Source organism: Ranitomeya variabilis, chromosome 6 (assembly GCF_051348905.1).
Source record: "Ranitomeya variabilis isolate aRanVar5 chromosome 6, aRanVar5.hap1, whole genome shotgun sequence".
In the NCBI taxonomy this organism is placed as follows: Eukaryota; Metazoa; Chordata; class Amphibia; order Anura; family Dendrobatidae; genus Ranitomeya; species Ranitomeya variabilis.
Window position 1 is genome coordinate 367,206,836 of NC_135237.1, and position 20,847 is coordinate 367,227,682.

A 20,847-nucleotide genomic window follows, 5' to 3' on the forward strand; every position below is an offset into this window, starting at 1 on the left:
AGTTCTATGAGTCTAAGCTTCTAAGCCTCTAGTGCTCAGCCTGGTATTTTGGCCACACAGGAGGCGGTGGCAAGAATTTTTTGGTGGCCCTCACTGGGTACAGATATCAAAAGATTTGTATCTGTATGTGGGGTTTGTGCCCGTTCTAAGAGCTCCCATTGCCGACCGGGGAACTGGTGCCTCTCCCAGTTCCTGATAGACCATGGACTCACCTGTCCATGGACTTTAACACCAATCTCCCTCTTTCCAGGGATAATACTGTGATATGGGTGTTGGAAGACAGGTTTTCTAAACAAGCCCATTTTGTACATTTACTTGCACTACTTTCAGCTGAAGGTTTGTCTAAGTTCTTTGTGTTACATGTGGTGCACTTGCATGGGGTACCCTTGAATGTGGTGTCTGACAGAAGTGTGCAGTTCGTGGCCAAGTTTTGGAGGGCGTTCTGTAAGGAACTGGGTATTTTCTTTGTCTTTCTCTTTGGATTACCATCCCGAGAGTAATGGTCAGACGGAACACACCAATCTGTCTCTGGAACAGATTTTTAGGTGTATGGCCTCATTTAGGCAGGATGACTGGTCTGATGCATTACCTTTGGCAGAGTTCGCCTTTAACAATCGTGTGAGTAGGTCCACCTGTATATCCCCATTTCTGGTCAACTATGGGTTTAGCCCTCATTTTGGGGAGTTTTCACGCCTGGATTCTGGTTGCCCTGGGGCAGAGGGGTCGGTTCAGCAGTTAAAAAATCTGTGGGTTGAAGTCCGTCGTAATATCTCCAAGGCTCAGGGGAAGTATAAGTTCTTCGCAGACAAGAGAATAGTTTCGGGCATGCGTTTCGAGTTGGGGAGAAGGTTTGGCTTTCCTCACGGAATATCAATCTTAACCCCTTAATGACAGCCAATACGTCTTTTAACTGACCTGAGATATAAGAGAATAGCCTCCCCATACAGGTGACAATCCAGCAGCTGTCGGCTGTACACTATAGCTGACAACTTGCTGCATCAGCCACGATCAGTGTTTGCACCGTCCATATCAGTTTAACCCCTTAGATGCTGCTGTCAATAGTGACTACATCATGTAAATGGTTAACAGAGTGTGGGGGCTTCCTCTTTATCCAAATTGGTGCCCTCAGATCATGATTTTGTGGTCCTGATGTTTGCCATGGCAATTCACGACCAAATAGTGGCCTAAGAATCTAATGGCTGTTGTAACCTGTTCAGAAGTTAGAGACATTTAGGTGATAAAAATACACATTTTCATTTCTGTCATGTCACTTTGCATTAATTCCTGTAGCACCTGAAGAGTTAATAAACTACCTGACTGCAATTTTCAATACGTCAGGGGGTGCTGATTTAAAAATGGTATCACATTTGGGGGTTTCCCAATATATGAGACCCCTAAAGTCACTTCAAACATGGATAAGTCTCTAAAAAAATAAATTTTGTAAATTTCCTTGAAAAAATGAAAAATTGCTGCTACATTTTTAATCCTCCTAAAATGCTAGCAAAATAACATTTTACAAATGGTGCTGATGTAAAGCTGACATGTGGGAAATGTCATTTATTAATGGTTTGCTGTAGTATGGCCATCTGGATTAAAGGAATAATCATTAAAATTTTGGAAATTGCTAATTTTTTAACATTTTTCTCAAATTTTTGATATTTTTTATACATAAACACAAAACATATTGACCTAAATTTACCATTCTCATAAAGTATAATGTGTCACGAAAAAACAATCTCAAAATAACTGGGATTTGTTGAAGCGTTGCAGAGTTATTACCACATAAAGTGACACTGGTCAGATTTCAAAAATTTGGCTCCGTCACTAAGGGGTTAATCTTCCGTCTTCCAAGTTAGGTCCTAAGTTTATTGGGCAATATGAAATTGTGGAGGAGGTCAATCCGATAGCATATAGGTTACATCTCCCAGCCTCTTTTAAGATAATGTATTTCATAAATCTGGCACTAGAGTTCTAGCTCTCTTCCTCTCTGAAGAGACAATTTGCATAATAAGCATATTACCCAGAGGGGCATTGCGGCTTTAAGTCTCCTCATCTCGGCGTGCTTAGCATGTCAATTTCCACAAGGAGAAACAATACTTCTTGGATAACGGTGTGACGCCTCTCACACAGCCAAACCAGATCTCCACTTTGCACTGACCAGGGGCAATACCCGTGAAACAGAGTGTCTGCAAATTGAGATTCTGGTTTGGCTATTATCCTAAGTCTTGTGATAAGGCTTGTTAAAGGGTCAACATTGACTTGTAGGATTGCTACCTTCCAATAGGTGGCACTAGAGTTCTAGCTCTCTCCTTCTCTGAAGAGATAATTTGCATAGTTAGCATATTACCCAGAGGCGCATTGCGGCTTTAAGTCTACTCATCTCGGCATGCTTAGCATGTCGATCTCCCCAAGGAGAAACAATACTTCTTGTATAAATCTCTTCTGAAACCCTTGGGGGCGGCTGAGGAGGACTCTGGATCAGCTCCTTCTCCAGTATTGGTTGAGGGTCATATGGAGTATGAGGTTGGACACATTGTGGATTCTCATCTGGTACATCGCTCCTTGCAGTATCTGGTTCATTGGAATGGGTATGGTCCAGAGGATTTGTCGTGGGTTCCTACCAACTCCGTACATGCTGATCGTCTGGTTCAGGCTTTTCATACCAGACACCCTGAGAAGCCTGGGGGTCCAGTGCCCCCCCCCCCATTGAGAGGGGGCACTGTCATGGTTTGTTTGGCAGTTTTGGCTGGGACCTCAGGGGTTAAGAGTTTTCAGCCTCTCTCTGGCTGTTTTAGGGCTTTATATGGCCTCAACTGGGCTCTGGTCTTTGTCAGTTATACTTCTGCCCTCGGCTGAGTACTTTGACCCTTGTGTGCTTGTGCGTTGTGCCTGCTCTTGTGTGTTATCCTGTTACTGACCCAGTTCTGTCCCCCGTTTTTGCTGTTATTGATTCTGTACTGGTCATTCATTCTGCCTGGTTTCTGACTTCTGCTCCGTTCTGACTACTCATTCTGCCTGTCACCCTGGTACTTTTGCTGCCCTCTCCAGTTTCTGACACTTGGCCTGTATTTGATTCCTCTTTTGTACCTCGCTCCTACACCTCGCTGACCTCTCTGTTTTGACCTTGGCTCTCCTGACCTTCTCTTGTTCTGTCGGTGCCCGCCGTCCTCTGCTGTCTTCTCTGGGAGCACTGAGGCTTGCTCCACCCCCGGTTCCACCCCCTGCAGTCACGTGCTGCAGGTCCTGCATGTCATGTTACGCCCCATCCCAGTAAGCTTTCCGTGCGCTGTATTGCCTCACTCATTCAGGACATAGTGGAACACGTGTACTGAGATGTCCTTACCAGTCATGGTGTTCCTTACAGAATTGTACTACATGGATGACTATGGCAGTGCATTATACTATATGGAGCACTATGAGGAGTGTATTATACTGTATGGAGGACTGAGGAGTGTATTTTAATATATGGAGGACTATGAGGTGTTTATTATACTATATGAAGCACTATGAGGAGTGTATTATACTATATAGAGGACTAAGCAGTGTATTTTAATATATGGAGGACGGAGGAGTGTATTACATTATATGGAGGACTGAGGAGTGTATTATACTATATGGAGGACTGAGGAGTGTATTATACTATATGGAGGACTGAGTGTATTTTAATATATGGAGGACTATGAGGAGTGTATTATACTATATGAAGGATTATGAGGAGTGTATTTTAATATATGGAGGACTATAGGGAGTGTATTATACTATACTGAGGACTATGGGGCACATTATATTATATGGAGGACTATGGGGTGTGCATTTTACAATATGGAGGACTGTGGTGCACATTATACTATGTGGAGGACTATGGGGTGTATTATACTAAACATATTTAGTATATTGCATGCATATTCATCGACTGATTGGATTGTTTATGCGGGAACAAAAATCATTGTTCACAGCAGCACATCGCCGGTGTAAACTATAGATGTGCTGCTGATAACATGATATGGGGACAGATTGATCTAATAGTGATTGTTCTGTTCCCATTCTTTCTCAGTTGGTGTAAAGAGGCTAGGAAACTGTCATGTCGGATGCTATTCACACTAGGGCGTCCGACAGACAGCGGTAATTCCACATTCGTCCACCATACGCTCAGTGGCGCCTGCTAGATTTTATCCAGGTTGTCCGGGGTTAATCTAGCTGGTAATCTGGTTGGAGGCTGGGTCACGCCCGTGGCCTTTAAATAGTCATTCTGGACTTTGGGCGTCGCCGATTATAGCTTGTGTCTGGTGCCTGGTGATCTCGGTCTGGAGTGGTGGTCTAGGAGAAGAAATATCTTATCTGGTGGTGTATTATCCTTTGTCATATTTCTCCTTCCTATATTTGTGTTTGTTTTGCCCTGTGCACATTATAGTGTTTTCCTGTGTGTCTGCGGCGTGGTGCGTTTTTTAGTTTTCCCTGTCTGTGCTTTCTGTGGAGGTTGGTGTGTGGTCTAATCACTGGGTGGCAGGTGGTTTCAGCATAGGGCTGAAACAGGAGTCAGGGTCAGGCCTGGCGGCCCAGACAAGCACACCATCAGTGTAAATTCTGGGAGAGGGACAGACAGGGTTTTCCCTAGTCTGAGGGATATCGCAGGGGCCCGGGTAATCAGCTGTAGTCTACCCAGTACCACCGTGACATTATAATCAGCCAAAATAAATTTTGGATGCCATGGATACCATGACTTCCATAACCCGCCAGTTGGAGGCGCTGTCCTTAAAGGTCACTGAGTTGAAGGGGGCAGTTCAGCAACAGGGTCTTGTAGTATCTCCGAGAAGTAAAGAAATAGAAGTGGCACTCACCCGATGATGCTGTATAGTAGTGTCCTTTATTCAGAGCATAAACTCACAGACATAATATGGAGAGGCGGCTGGTGGGGAGAGGGGTGCAAGAGGAGGCAAGAGGACGACGGCTGTTTCGCGCCTGTGCGCTTCCACGGGTCCAGGACCTGTGGAAGCGCACAGGCGCCAAACAGCCGTCGTCCTCTTGCCTCCTCTTGCACCCCTCTCCCCACCAGCCGCCTCTCCATATTATGTCTGTGAGTTTATGCTCTGAATAAAGGACACTACTATACAGCATCATCGGGTGAGTGCCACTTCTATTTCTTTACTTCTCAGATTTACAGTGCTAGTGGCGTTGAGCACCACCCATACGCTGTTGATTGCTACATGCCGCAGTGGTTTTAAGCAGAGTCCTACACTTCCACGCTTCACCGTTTTGAAACCTGAGATTTTGGCGATTCCACGTCATATTCACTATCCAAGGACAATCACCTAGTGCCATTCAACTTCAATATTTTTGCTTGTCTTGTAGTATCTAATGTGCAAGCTGAAACTGCAGGTAGAGTTGCAGAGCCAAAGATCCCTTTACCTGAGAGGTTTGCTGGGGAACGCAGTAAATTTGTTGTTTTTCGTGAAGCTTGCAAATTATATTTTCGTATGCGCCCGGTTTCCTCAGGTAATGAGGGTCAGCGTGTGGGCCTGGTATTGTCATTACTGAATGGAGACCCCCAAGCATGGGCATTTTCATTACCATCTGATTCAGCTGCATTTAACTCAGTGGAGTTTTTCTTTTTCTGCTCTTGGACTCATATATGATGATCCTGACAGATTGGCTCTAGCAGAATCTAAAATACGCGCTCTCCACCAGTGGGAGCGAATGGCGGAGGATTACTGTTCTGAATTTCGCCGCTGGGCGGTGGACACACAATGGAATGACCCTGCGCTGCGGAGTCAGTTTGTACATGGGGTTTCGAGAAGGGTTAAACAAGCCCTCCTGATGTATGAGACTCCTGCTTCTCTAGAGTCTGCCATGAGTTTTGTTGTCCGCATTGATCGCCGTTTGCGTCAGGGGGTGCAAGAGACATCGCTTATGGGGGAGGGCGTAGGTGCACGTGAGGTTGCTGCAGGTGAGCCCACGGAGCCTATGCAAATCGCAGGGGTGTCACATCATCGAACCCCCTCACTCAGGAAGCAAGGAGCCTGTTTTTGCTGTGGTAAAAAAGGGCATTATGTAAATGCTTGTCCTCTGTTTTCTAAGAAAAGCGCAATGGCGGAAAACTACTAAGCTCAGAGGGTGTGGAGGAGGCCAATCTGAGCTTATGTATATCCTCCATGGTGGTCTCTCAATGTATGCTCCCTGCCAGAGTTATGGTCGCTGGCAGAGAGCTGCCAATCACTGTTTTTGTGGATAGTGGGTCGGCCACTAATCTCATTGATGAGGAGTTTGCGCGCACGGCCGGGTTCATGGTCGAAAAACTGCCTGTCATGCCCTCAGCCGCAGGCCCAGTCTCCGCTGTGCAGGGAGACCGGCGCCTATCACACAGCCTTTCTCACCCTGTCCGTGGCTCCAGACGATCAGCGGCTTCTTTCTCTGCTAGGAACCTGCATCCTCTTGGCAGGTCTCCTGGAAATGCTCTTAGGAGCCACGCCCTGCTTCCTGCACATACTTGAAACAGCAGGACACCTGTTCGTTATTAGGGCTGTCTGTGTTGTGATGCTCTGTGTATAAAAAGCACCCTCCCCTTAAGGGAGGTGCTTGGGCAATGTGTTCATTCCATTGTTTGTGGCCTTCTGCTCAGGCCACACTCTGCTGTGCTCTGCTCTGTATAGTTTTAATTTTGGTTGCTAATCCCTCTGTCTCCTCAGTATCCTCCGCTGGCAGTTCTCTATTCTGGATCCTCCTGGACTCTCCGGTTTCCACTTCAGGCTGGCTAAGCTGCTCCTCACTCAACCATCCAGATTTGGCTGCCGGCTGGATCAGCCTTTCCAAAAACTTCACAGAGCTTCCAGGATCCTCTTCATTGACTGAGCCTGAGTTCCACCATCTTGTTTATACGGTCTGTACGGGTCGTCCCTCTGGTCCGGGTACTGCGGCATTTTGGCCATCTGGTGTTGTGACGGGGGAATCCCTGTATAGGGGTACACCTTGCCCGGTGCTCCACTACATGGTTCTGTGTTGTGGTCCAGAGGGTTCTTCTCTCAGGCACCTCTTTCTGTTTGTTTTTCATTTAAATAAATACCTTTGCTTTTTGGAAGCACATTCTCCTGTCTCTTGTGTACCGGGTATACAGCTACCACTGCTTCATCAGTGGTCTAGTGAGTCCACTATATTTCCCCACGCCCTGTGGGCGTTACAGTTTGCCCAAGCCATGGACTCCGCTGATACCCGATACTCAGTCCAGAGAGAGTTGGCTACGCTTTGTCAGAGTCAGGATCAACTAATTGCATTCATGCAAACTCTGGATACCCGCTTATCCACCCTACAGGCTGCCGAGTCCACTAACGTGACCCAGCTAGCAGAGCTCCGTCTGGAATTCAATCGCCAACATGAGACGCAGACCCGCTTGTTGGACTTCATGACCTCTGTGGATGATCGGTTAACTAAGGTACAGCATCCGACGGTTGAGCCCACCATGAGACCCTGTCCTCGTCTTTGCAAACCTCCTCATTACTATGGTGACCCCAAGTTATGCAGAGGATTTCTCAACTTATGCTTGCTGCATTTTCATTTTTTGCCTCAGCATTTTCAGACAGACATGGCCAAGGTGGCTTTCCTTGCCTCTCATCTGGAGGGAGAGGCTTTAGCTTGGTTCAACCCCCTAATGGAGCGGAATGATCCCATCGTGTCTAATCTGCAGGTATTCTTGGTCACTTTCCGCAAGATATTCGATGAGCCTGGTCGTGCCACATCTGCCATGGAGTCTCTCTTCGATTTGCAACAGGGCTCTCTCTCTGTCGGTCAGTATGCCATCCGTTTCCGCACCTTGGCTTCGGAGCTCCAGTGGACCAATGAGCCCCTGGTCGGAGTCTTCCGGCGGGGGTTATCTGGAAGAATCAAGGATGAATTGGCAGGCAGGGACCTACCCGAAACCCTGGATGATCTCATATCCCTTGCCATTCGGATTGACCTGCGTCTTCAGCAGCGCTCCAGAGAGAGGCTTCTCGAGAAGCAATTTCCTCATCCAGCATCTTCTTCACCGAAACCTCGGTTTCCGCCTTGTCCTGCTTGACCGCGTAAAGGTGAAGAGGAATCAGCAGGAGGAGATTCCCTCCAGGAATCCATATCGTTACAGTGGACGCTCCACTTCCGGTCAATGCAGTGGACCTGAGAGGTCAGAAAAACTCGTCCGCCTAGGACAGGTAAGGGAGACCTCCCTAGATGAGAATGACTCTTCTCTCCCGCTAACCATATCCATACAGGTGGTCTTCGGGAAGGTGCGGTTCTCCGAGACGGCCTATCTGGACTCTGGATCTGGTGGAAATTTCATCCAGGAAGCTGTGGCCAGGCGATTCGGGATTCCTATTGTTCCACTGCAGTGGCCCTAGCGCATCACCTCTGTAGATGGTAGACCCCTGAAAGATGCCATTATCGGTATCACCGAAGAAGTCGAGATTCTAATCGGGGCACTCCACAGGGAGAAAATTTCCTTCTATGTGTTACCGAATCTTTCTCCACCATTCCTTCTAGGTCTTCCGTGGCTGCGCCTCCATGAACCTGTCCTGGATTGGCGGTCTGGAGATGTCCTTCGATGGGGTCAGTCTTGTCACGAACACTGCCTCAAATCAGTACGGCCTGGTTCTACCCCATGGCCTCCGGCAGCTTTACCCGGGTTACCGTCTGCCTACTCGTCCTTCGCAGATGTATTCAACAAGAGGGAAGCCGAGACACTTCCACCGCACAGGCCTTACGATTGCCCCATCGATCTAATCCCTGGATCTACTCCGCCTCGAGGTAGGATCTACCCTCTTTCTCCTACTGAGACTCAAGCCATGTCCGATTACATCAAGGAGAATTTGGCTTGAGGGTTTATCCAGAAATCCTCCTCCCCAGCTGGAGCTGGGTTCTTCTTCGTCAAGAAGAAAGATGGGTCTCTTCGCCCATGCATCGACTACCGTGGTCTCAACCTAATTACGGTAAAAAACAGATACCCTCTTCCCTTAATTCCAGAGCTCTTTGATCGACTTCGAGGTTCCAGGATCTTCACCAAGTTGGATCTCCGTGGGGCTTACAACCTCATCAGGATACGATCCGGGGATGAGTGGAAAACCGCCTTCAACACGCGTGATGGTCACTACGAATATCTGGTCATGCCTTTCGGGTTAAGCAATGCACCCGCCGTCTTCCAGGAGTTTGTCAATGATGTATTCCGTGACCTGCTCTATGTTTGTGTGGTGGTCTACCTGGATGACATCCTGGTGTTTTCTCCTGACTTACCAACTCACAGGAGGAATGTTCGTCTCGTTCTTCAAAGATTGAGGGAGAATCGTCTCTACGCAAAGTTTGAGAAATGTCTGTTTGAACGGAGGTCTTTACCCTTTCTTGGCTATATTATTTCCGATACAGGTCTCGAGATGGATCCAGAGAAGGTCTCTACCGTTTTAAAGTGGCCAAAACCTGAAGGAATCAAGGCCATTCAGCGGTTCCTTGGATTCGCCAACTACGATCGGCAATTCATTCCCCAATTCTCCTCTCTGGTAAGACCACTCACTGCCCTGACTTGTAAAGGTGCCAAACCTAAGGATTGGCCTCCTGAGGCCGAATCAGCTTTCGCCTCTCTCAAACAAGCCTTCTCAACCGCACCAGCTCTTCATCGGCCTATGGTCAACAAACAGTTTTTTCTTGAAGTGGACGCCTCGTCATCCGGAGCCGGAGCAGTCCTCACACAAAAACTGCCTACCGGTAAGATGGTGACCTGTGGTTTCTTCTCCAAGGCATTTTCACCCTGTGAGCGTAACTACTCAATTGGCGATAGAGAGTTACTGGCAATTAAGCTAGCTTTAGAGGAATGGCGATATCTGCTTGAAGGCACAGTTCATCCAGTCATCATTTACACTGATCATAAGAATCTGTCCTATCTTCAGTCTGCTCAAAGGCTCAATCCTCGCCAGGCTCGTTGGTCATTATTCTTTGCTCGGTTCAATTTCTCTCTCCATTTCCGTCCTGCAGAGAAGAATATCAAAGCAGATGCGCTTTCCAGGTCCTTCGTGTCAGACGACCTTGAAGAGGAGCTTCAACATATCATTGAACCGTCCAAGATGATCACGGTGGCTCCAGTCAGGCTGTCGCAGCTCCCTCCCGGTAAGACCCTTGTAACTGAAAGAGACAAGAAGCGAGTTCTACGCTGGGGTCATTCTTCTAAGCTTGCCGGACACGCTGGTCAAAAGAAGACGTTACAACTAATTTCTCGACACTACTGGTGGTCCACCTTGCGCCAAGATGTTCTGAACTTTGTTGCAGCCTGTCCCTCCTGTGCTCGTAATAAAACACCCAAGAAACTGCCAGCCGGTCACCTCCTTCCGCTCCCGATTCCGTCTGCTCCCTGGCAACACATTGCCATGGATTTCATCACAGATCTGCCAGCATCATCTGGTTGTACAGTAATCTGGGTTGTTATAGACCGGTTCTCCAAGATGGGACATTTCACTCCACTGTCTGGTCTTCCTTCCGCTCCTAAACTCGCAGAGCTCTTCATCCAGCATATCCTTCGTCTTCACGGACTTCCACTTCACATTGTTTCCGATAGAGGAGTCCAATTCATTTCCCGATTCTGGCGATCCCTCTGTAAACTGTTGGATGTCACCCTGGACTTCTCCTCGGCCTATCACCCACAATCTAATGGCCAAGTGGAGAGAGTGAATCAAGTCCTCACCAACTATCTGCGACACTTCGTGAATGGTCACCACAGCGACTGGGCCGACCTGCTGCCATGGGCTGAGTTTTCCTACAATAATCATGTCGGTGAGTCCTCCTCTAACTCCCCATTTTTCATTGTTTACGGACAGCATCCTAAGATCCCGACTCCACTGCCTCTTGCTTCCGGCAATCCTGCAGCTGAGTCCCTGGCCAAGGACTTCACAAAAGTCTGGACTGAGACGAGGACCTCGCTGGAGCAGGCATCGGTTCGAACCAAGGAACATGCGGATAAGAGACGTCTGGATCCTCCACCTTTCCATCCCGGAGATAAGGTATGGCTGTCTTCCAGGCACATCCGACTTAAAGTCCCTTCTTATAAGCTGGCTCCTCGTTTCATTGTTCCTTTTGAAGTACTCCACCAAATCAACGATGTGTGCTATCATTTGAAATTGCCTGCTTCCTTACGGATCCATAACTCTTTCCATGTTTCCCTGCTAAAACCAGTTGTTCTCAGCCGCTTCACCCAGGATCCAGGTAATTTTCCTTCTCCTGTCAGTTCCGAGGATGTTTATGAAGTGAAGGACATCCTGGCCATGAAGAAAAGAGGGGGCAGGTCACTCTTTCTGGTTGACTGGAAGGGATACGGTCCTGAGGAGAGATCCTGGGAGCCTGAGGAGAACATTAATGCCCCAGTTCTTCTTAGAAGGTTCCTGACAGGTTTGAAGAAGGGGGGGCATAAAAGGGGGGGTACTGTCATGCCCTCAGCCGCGGTCCCAGTCTCCGCTGTGCAGGGAGACCAGCGCCTATCACACAGCCTTTCTCACCCTGTCCGTGGCTCCAGACGATCAGCGGTTTCTTTCTCTGCTAGGAACCTGCATCCTCTTGGCAGGTCTCCTGGAAATGCTCTTAGGAGCCACGCCCTGCTTCCTGCACATACTTGAAACAGCAGGACACCTGTTCGTTATTAGGGCTGTCTGTGTTGTGATGCTCTGTGTATAAAAAGCACCCTCCCCTTAAGTGAGGTGCTTGGGCAATGTGTTCATTCCATTGTTTGTGGCCTTCTGCTCAGGCCACACTCTGCTGTGCTCTGCTCTGTATAGTTTTAATTTTGGTTGCTAATCCCTCTGTCTCCTCAGTATCTTCCGCTGGCAGTTCTCTATTCTGGATCCTCCTGGACTCTCCGGTTTCCACTTCAGGCTGGCTAAGCGGCTCCTCACTCAACCATCCAGATTTGGCTGCCGGCTGGATCAGCCTTTCCAAAAACTTCACAGAGCTTCCAGGATCCTCTTCATTGACTGAGCCTGAGTTCCACCATCTTGTTTATTCGGTCTGTAAGGGTCGTCCCTCTGGTCCGGGTACTGCGGCATTTTGGCCATCTGGTGTTGTGACGGGGGAATCCCTGTATAGGGGTACACCTTGCCCGGTGCTCCACTACATGGTTCTGTGTTGTGGTCCAGAGGGTTCTTCTCTCAGGCACCTCTTTCTGTTTGTTTTTCATTTAAATAAATACCTTTGCTTTTTGGAAGCACATTCTCCTGTCTCTTGTGTACCGGGTATACAGCTACCACTGCTTCATCAGTGGTCTAGTGAGTCCACTATATTTCCCCATGCCCTGTGGGCATTACACTGCCTCATCCTATCCAGGTGGTCACCATCAATGCTACTCCACTCCCACAGGGGGAGATTACTGAGTTTGTGGCTGAGGTTAAACTCCACATTGGGGTCCTACATTCTGAGCAAGTTACATGTAGGGTGCTCAGTAATCTTCCTGCACAAATGGTTCTGGGTTTTCCATGGTTGTCTATGCACAACCCGGTGATTGACTGGAAAACTCAGGACATAATTCAGTGGAGCAGATTCTGCCAGGAGAATTGCCTGGCCACATGTGTGTCCGTTGTGACTCCTAGCATTCCTGAGTCACTGCTGGATTTCGCAGATGTGTTCTCTGAGAAGGGTTGCTCCGAATTCTCACCACATCGACCTTATGACTGTACTATTAGGTTTAAACCAGGGGCCAAATTGCCGAAAGCTAGGATGTTTAACATCTCTGGTCCTGAGAGGCAAGCTTTAAAAGACTACATTGCTGAGAGTTTGAGCAAAGGGCACATCAGGCCTTCGTCCTCGCCGGTGGCAGCGGGGTTCTTCTTCGTTAAGAAGAAAGATGGTGGACTACGCCCGTGTCTGGATTTCAGGGAGTTAAACCAGATTACGGTTCGTGATCCATACCCTATGCCACTGATACCTGATTTGTTTAACCAGGTGGCTGGTGCTAAGTGGTTTTCCAAGCTTGACCTCAGGGGGGCGTACAACCTCATAAGAGTCCATCAAGGTGATGAGTGGAAGACGGCTTTTAATACTCCTGAGGGTCATTTTGAAAATTTGGTGATGCCATTTGGGTTGACAAACGCGCCTGCTATATTTCAACATTTCATAAATGATGTGTTCTCGCATGTACTGGGGAAATTCGTTATTGTGTACCTAGATGACATTCTCATTTATTCATGCGACCGTGATACTCATTTAGAGCATGTGAGGCAGGTGTTACAGCTACTCAGAGAAAATAAGCTCTATGCAAAACTTGAGAAATGTGTATTTTTGGTTCAGGAGTTGCCATTCTTGGGTTATATTGTGTCTGCTTCAGGGTTTAAAATGGACGCCGCTAAGGTGCAAGTGGTGCTGCATTGGGAACGGCCTGATAACCTAAAAGCACTCCAGTGGTTCCTTGGATTTTCTAATTATTATAGAAAATTTATCAAAGATTTTTCTACCATTGCTAAACCGCTTACTGACATGACGAAAAAGGGTACCAATTTCTCCGCCTGGCCTGAGGCTGCTATGCGCGCATTCGAATTTCTGAAGAACAGTTTTGCTTCGGCCCCCATTCTGGTGCAACCGGACGTATCAAAACCATTTACCGTGGAAGTCGATGCGTCTGAGGTTGGAGCGGGGGCGGTGCTGTCACAAGGCTCATCCTTGGGCGAGTTGCGTCCATGCGCCAACTTTTCCAAGAAGCTGTCGCCCGCCGAACGTAACTACGATATCGGCAACAGGGAGTTGTTGGCTATCAAGTTGGCTTTTGAGGAATGGCGACACTTCTTGGAGGGGTCGGTCCACCAGGTTACAGTTATCACCGACCATAAAAATCTGCTTTAGAGTCAGCCAAGCGTCTGTCTCCCAGGCAGGCTCGCTGGGCATTGTTTTTCACGCGATTCAACTTTTTTGTCACGTACCGTCCGGGGTCTAAGAACACTAAGGCAGATGCTTTATCCAGGTGTTTTTTCGGGGGGAGAACCTCGGGTAGATCCGGTACCCATCCTCCAAAAGGGTGTCGTGGTCTCGGCTCTCACGACAGAGGTTGAGGCTGAGATTGCCGAGGCTCAGGAGGAAGTACCACCAGAGCTTCCCATTAACAAATCATTTGTACCGCTCCATCTTCGTCTAAAGGTGTTGGGTGAGCATCATGATACTGTTCTGGCTGGCCATCCAGGGGTTAGGGGTACCTTGGAGTTGGTGTCGCGTCGGTTTTGGTGGCCCAAAATCTGACAGGACGTGGTCTCGTATGTATCAGCATGTACCACGTGTGCTAGGGCTAAGACGCCTCGCTCCCATCCTGCTGGCTCATTACATCCTCTAGGGGTACCCAGTAGGCCATGGACTGAGATCTCCATGGATTTTATTACAGACCTACCCTCCTCAGCTGGGAACACAGTCATCTTGGTGGTTGTTGATCGGTTCTCAAAGATGTCGCACTTTGTGTCCTTGCCTTCGTTGCCTAACACGAAGACTCTGGCTCAGGTTTTTGTGCAGGAGGTGGTCAGACTTCACGGGGTCCCGTCTGACATAGTGTCTGATAGGGGTACTCAGTTTGTGGCAAAGTTTTGGAAAGCATTTTGCTCACATCTGGGGATCAAGTTGTCGCATTCTTCGGCGTTTCATCCTCAGTCAAATGGTCAGACAGAGCGTATGAACCAGAATTTGTAGCAGTACTTACGCTGCTTTGTTTCTGACAACCAGGAGGAGCGGTTGACGTTCCTTCCTTTGGCTGAGTTTGCCATTAATAATCCCCGCCAGGAAATGTCTGGGGAGTCCCCATTCTTTTGTGTTTACGGGCACCATCCTCAATTTTGTACTCTGCGTCAGGGTGGCTCTGCTGGCGTTCTGGAGGAGGACCAGCTAGGAGCACAACTGTCATCCGTTTGGAGGAAAGTGAAACAGCGCTTGCTGAGCGTGGGTGCAAGGTACAAATGAGTGGCTGACAGTAGATGTGTGCCAGGTAGTGTTGAGCATTCCGATACTGCAAGTATCGGGTATCGGCCGATACTTGCTGTATCGGAATTCCGATACCGAGATCCGATATTTTTGTGATATCGGGTATCGGTATCGAAACAACATTAATGTAAAAATGTGTAAAAGAGAGAATTAAAATAAAAAATATTGCTATACTCACCTCTCCGACGCAGCCTGCACCTTACCGAGGGAAGCGGCAGCGTTCTTTGTTTAAAATTCGCGCTTTTCTTTCCTTTACGTGAGTCCCGGCTTGTGATTGGTTGCGTGCCGCCCATGTGACCGGGACGCAACCAATCACAGCAAGCCGTGACGTAATTTCAGGTCCTTTAGGATTTTAAAATTACGTTCCGGCGTTGTGATTGGTTGCGTCGCAGTCACATGGGAGACGCAACCAATCACAGCAAGCCGTGACGTAATTTCAGGTCCTTAAGGATTTTAAAATTACGTCCCGGCTTTGTGATTGGTCCGCGTCCCGGCAACATGGCCGCCATTAACCAATCACAAGCCGTGACGTCACGGGAGGCTGGACACGCGCGCTTTTTAAAATGGGCGCGTGTCCAGCCTCCCGTGACGTCCCGGCTTGTGATTGGTTAATGGCGGCCATGTTGCCGGGACGCGGACCAATCACAGCAAGCCGTGACGTAATTTCGTCACGGCTTGCTGTGATTGGTCCGCGTCCCGGCAACATGGCCGCCCTGACCAATCACAAGCCGGGACTTCACGTAACCAAGTAAAAGCGCAAATTTTAAACAAACAACGCTGCCGGTTCCCTCGCTGAGGTCCAGGCTGCGTCGGAGAGGTGAGTTGTTATGACCCCAATGGCGAGGGTCTCAGAGGAACAAGTAAGTCTGCGACGTACAAAAATCCAGCTCATAGGGCAGTGGTAACTGGGTTGACCATATAACTACTCCTAACGCCAACACTAGAAGTAGCCGGGGAACATGCCTACGTTGGTCGCTAGATGTCTCGCGCCAGCCGGAGGACTAACTACCCCTAGAAGAGGAAAACAAAGACCTCTCTTGCCTCCAGAGAATAGACCCCAAAAGTCGGATACAAGCCCCCCACAAATAATAACGGTGAGGTAAGAGGAAATGACAAACACAGAGATGAACTAGGTTTAGCAAAGAGAGGCCCACTTACTAATAGCAGAATGTAGTAAGATAACTTATATGGTCAACAAAAACCCTAACAAAATTCCACACTGGAGATACAAGAACCCCCGAACCGTCTAACGGCCCGGGGGGAGAACTCCAGCCTCCCTAGAGCTTCCAGCAAGGTTAGGATACAGATTATGTACAAGCTGGACAAGAATGCAAACAAAAACAAATAGCAAAAAGCAAGAAAGCAGACTTAGCTTAATTTAGCAGGAACCAGGATCAGTAGACAAGAGCACAACAGATTAGCTCTGATTACAATGTTGCCAGGCATTGAACTGAAGGTCCAGGGAGCTTATATAGCAACACCCCTGACCTAACGACCCAGGTGAGCATACAAGGGATGAATGACATACCCAGAGTCAAATCACTAGTAACCACTAGAGGGAGCCAAAAGGTAAATTCACAACAGTGAGTATAGCGATATTTTTTATTTTAATTCTTTCTTTTACACATTTATATGGATCCCAGGGCCTGAAGGAGAGTTTCCTCTCCTTCAGACCCTGGGAACCATCAGGAATACCGTCCGATACTTGAGTCCCATTGACTTGTATTGGTATCGGGTATTGGTATCGGATTGGATCCGATACTTTGCCGGTATCGGCCGATACTTTCCGATACCGATACTTTCAAGTATCGGACGGTATCGCTCAACACTAGTGCCAGGTCCGGACCTGAGTGTGGGTGATTGGGTGTGGTTGTCCACAAAAAACATAAAACTCAAAGTACCATCCCTGAAATTGGGTCCAAGATTTATTGGTCCATTTAGGGCCGCCGCCATCAATAGCCCGGTAGCCTACCGATTGGAGCTTCCTACGGTATATAAAATACACAACGTGTTTCACAGATCTCTTTTAAAGAAGGTGGTGGGTTCCGTGGACGCGGCGCCGATGCCACCTCCAGTCTTGGTGGATGGCAATTTGGAGTTTGAAGTCTCCAAGGTGGTTGACTCTCGTATAGTGAGCCGCACATTACAGTACCTGGTACACTGGCATGGTTATGGGCCGGAGGAGAGGTCTTGGGTACCAGCTTCGGACATACATGCGGACCGGCTGGTCAGTATGTTTCACCGCCGCCATCCGGACAAGCCGGGTCCTATAAGTCGTGAGGGCCCTGGGGTACCTCGTAGAAGGCGGGGTACTGTCATGTCGGACGCTGTTCACACTAGGGCGTCCGACAGACAGCAGTAATTCCACATTCGTCCACTATACGCTCAGTGGCGCCGGCTACATTTTATCCAGGTTGTCCGGGGTTAATTTAGCTGGTAATCTGGTTGGAGGCTGGGTCACGCCCGTGGCCTTTAAATAGTCATTCTGGACTTTGGGCGTCGCCGATTATAGCTTGTGTCTGGTGCCTGGTGATCTCGGTCTGGAGTGGTGGTCTAGGAGAAGAAATATCTTATCTGGTGGTGTGTTATCCTTTGTCATATTTCTCCTTCCTATATTTGTGTTTGTTTTGCCCTGTGCACATTATAGTGCTTTCCTGTGTGTCTGCGGCATGGTGCGTTTTTTAGTTTTCCCTGTGTGCTTTCTGTGGAGGTTGGTGTGTGGTCTAATCACTGGGTGGCGGGTAGAGGTTTCAGCATAGGGCTGAAACAGGAGTCAGGGTCAGGCCTGGGGGCCCAGACAAGCACACCATCAGTGTAAATTCTGGGAGAGGGACAGACAGGGTTTTCCCTAGTCTGAGGGATATCGCAGGGGCCCGGGTAATCAGCTGTAGTCTACCCAGTACCCCCGTGACAGAAACAAGCGAACGACTTCAATATTGTCTATCACACTCGTTTAGCGGCCTGAACTCAGCGCATGTAAATACAACAGAAATGCTTCTGTGTGATGTGCAATATATATACCTATAAACAGGCACCACTCATTGATGATATAGAAAAATCTTTATTAAACATCAGAAAAACACCAAACATGATAAAATAGCCCACAGTGGGCAGCAGGTAAGAGACAACGAATACAGGATAAGAGAAGGTAGACACCTGGCAAAAAAATCATGAAAAAGTACATCAGTCCCATAAAGACTGATATACTAGTTTAAAGTGCTTTATATGTACACATGGGTAGTGCTACTATATAGTATAATGGCTTATATAGAATAGTAAATCACTTATACAGCGGTATATTACTATAGTCTATGCAGAGTTAATCACAATGCAGTGTTACATACCGCAGGCACAAAGACTCCTGGTACGGAGAAAAGCTAGTGCATCAATATGCCACGTAATAAAGAAAGCACTAAGACAATTATGACCAAACACATAAATTATAACAACAATTTATATTTACCAAGTGGAGTAAATAGCCAGGCGTCCACCACACCCGACGCGCGTTTCGCACAGAGTTGCTTCGTCCAGGGGTGGTGAGACGCTGGTGAGGTACCTTTTTATATAAAATAAGGCCACACATAACGACATACAGCTGTGGAAAGAGACGGAAGTAACGCCGAGGCAACCGGAAATGACGACAAATGATGGGCACCGCGACCATGGCAACGCTCGCCATGAAAGTAAAACCTATCACCCCAAACTAAAAATTACGCATTAAACCTGAAGAAGTATGAGCCAATCAACCCTGAATGCCATATTGAGTGAATAGGGCGGAAAAACAAAAATCCGCATTCTCGTAGCGCTCCAGTCCATGAGTGCTTCCGGGTAACTGGCCGCAGAGGTGAAGTGACGAAGGAGTGAATGTGCCGAAAACAGGAAGTGCCGAGAGTGCAGTGTAAGTGCGCCGCGCTGTTTACAATAAGTAACCCAGCAACGGACACACAAAATGAATGGGCAGAAATTAGTGACAAAAAAAAAAAACCTGTGAAGAAAATGTTATTATTAATTAAGCAGGGATATACATACATAGGTAACCTGCCAGAATAGTGTGGCAAAAACAATAAAAAAGAGCAATAGCTCAATACAAAAATAAATTGTGCAGAAAAATAGACAATACACATCTAAAGAATATCTATACAACCTTGCAGAGCTCAACCCTGCAATATAATAATAAATTATGAACAATGGGTACTAACCCAACATAAAAGAAGAAGGCATAAAAGAAGTATGCAACACTGCAATACGGTTATTTAATAGCAAAGACGTGACATCTAATGAGACAACCCCTGTGCACATAAAAAACACTTCAATACAGGTAATGCAATACAATAATACAATACACAAACTTTATTAAAACAGCGCTATATTAAAACGATGGTAGAGACCCAATTTAAGGTTCCATAAAGTGAATGTGGTGCCATAAAAAAGGGGGAAATTTTCGATCGACGATCACAAAACTCCAAGTGGTAAACGTAATAGAAAGAAGACATTAATCCACAGCCTAAATAAAAAGGAAAAGAAGACAATAAACATACATTAATATCAAACCAACGACACACAACAGCTCAAGCAGACATTCATTATAAATAACCAAATTAAAAATGTATTATTAAAAACAACATTAAAAACATATTAATTACCAAGACTGATGGGAAAGAGGCAGGAAATACATGAACCGATATCCGGAATAGAATATATATCTAGAATATATAGCTAGATGACTACAAAAAAGGCTGGAAACTATTGTGTTCATTTAATCCAAAAGGGGAGATGGTATTTAATTTAAAAATCCATTTTGTCTCCTTCTGTGCTAACAATCGCTTCCAGTTTCCCCCACGTGGGCCTATAAATACCCTATCAATGCCTTTGAATTTCAGACCTGAAGGATCACAGTTATGTACCGCCTTAAAATGGCGTGGAATAGATTTTAGTGTTGATGTATCTTCCACAGTTGCGGCCCCTTCAATATCCAGGATGTGCTCCCGGATACGTCTTCGAAACTCACGTGTTGTCATACCCACATAGATCAGGCCACATGAACACGTGGCATGGTATATGACAGCTTTGGTGGTGCAATTTATATTATAGGTGATCAAATACTTCCTTGTCGAGTCTGAATTGACGAATTCTTTAGATTTCTCAACGTTTTTACATGCAACGCACTTACTGCAAGGATAACACCCCCATGCCGGGCCTTTAGAGCCAAAAATGAATTTGGGTGTGTCCCCCCTATGGTAGCTATGTACCAGATGGTCACGAAGATTACGGGCTCTCCTGTAGGTCACCAAGGGGGCTTCTCCGATAAGTTGGGAGAGGGTACTATCCAATGACAAAATTGACTAGTGCCTCTGTAAAATCTCAAACATCTCATGACTACGAGAATTATAGTCAAAGATGCATCGTACCTTGTTGTCAGCTGCTTTATTTTCCAATGGTTTATTCTGTAGCAAGTCATTTCGGTTGCTCAGCCGAGCTCGTGTATACGCTTGGCAAATTGGTTTCCTGCCATAGCCTCGTTCTTGGAATCTGCTGCATAGGTCTTCAGCCTGTCTTTCAAAAAGAGTGTTATTAGAGCAAATTCGTCTTGCACGTAGAAATTGACCTGTTGGAATGTTATTTAGTAGATGCCTAGGATGTTGAGAAGTGGCGTGGAGTAACGTATTGGCTGCCGTCTTTTTTCGAAAAAGGTCGGTCTGAATATCACCTGAATTGTCAACTTTGATGAGAACGTCCAAGAATTCAATTTCTTGTCTACTGCTTTTATATGTCAACTTGATGTTTAAATTATTTTCGTTAAGGTAGCCAAAAAAGGAATGTAGGTCTCTTTCGGACCCTTGCCAGACCACAAGCACGTCGTCAATGTAGCGCCACCATGCTATAACACCTGAACAGAGGGCATTAGGA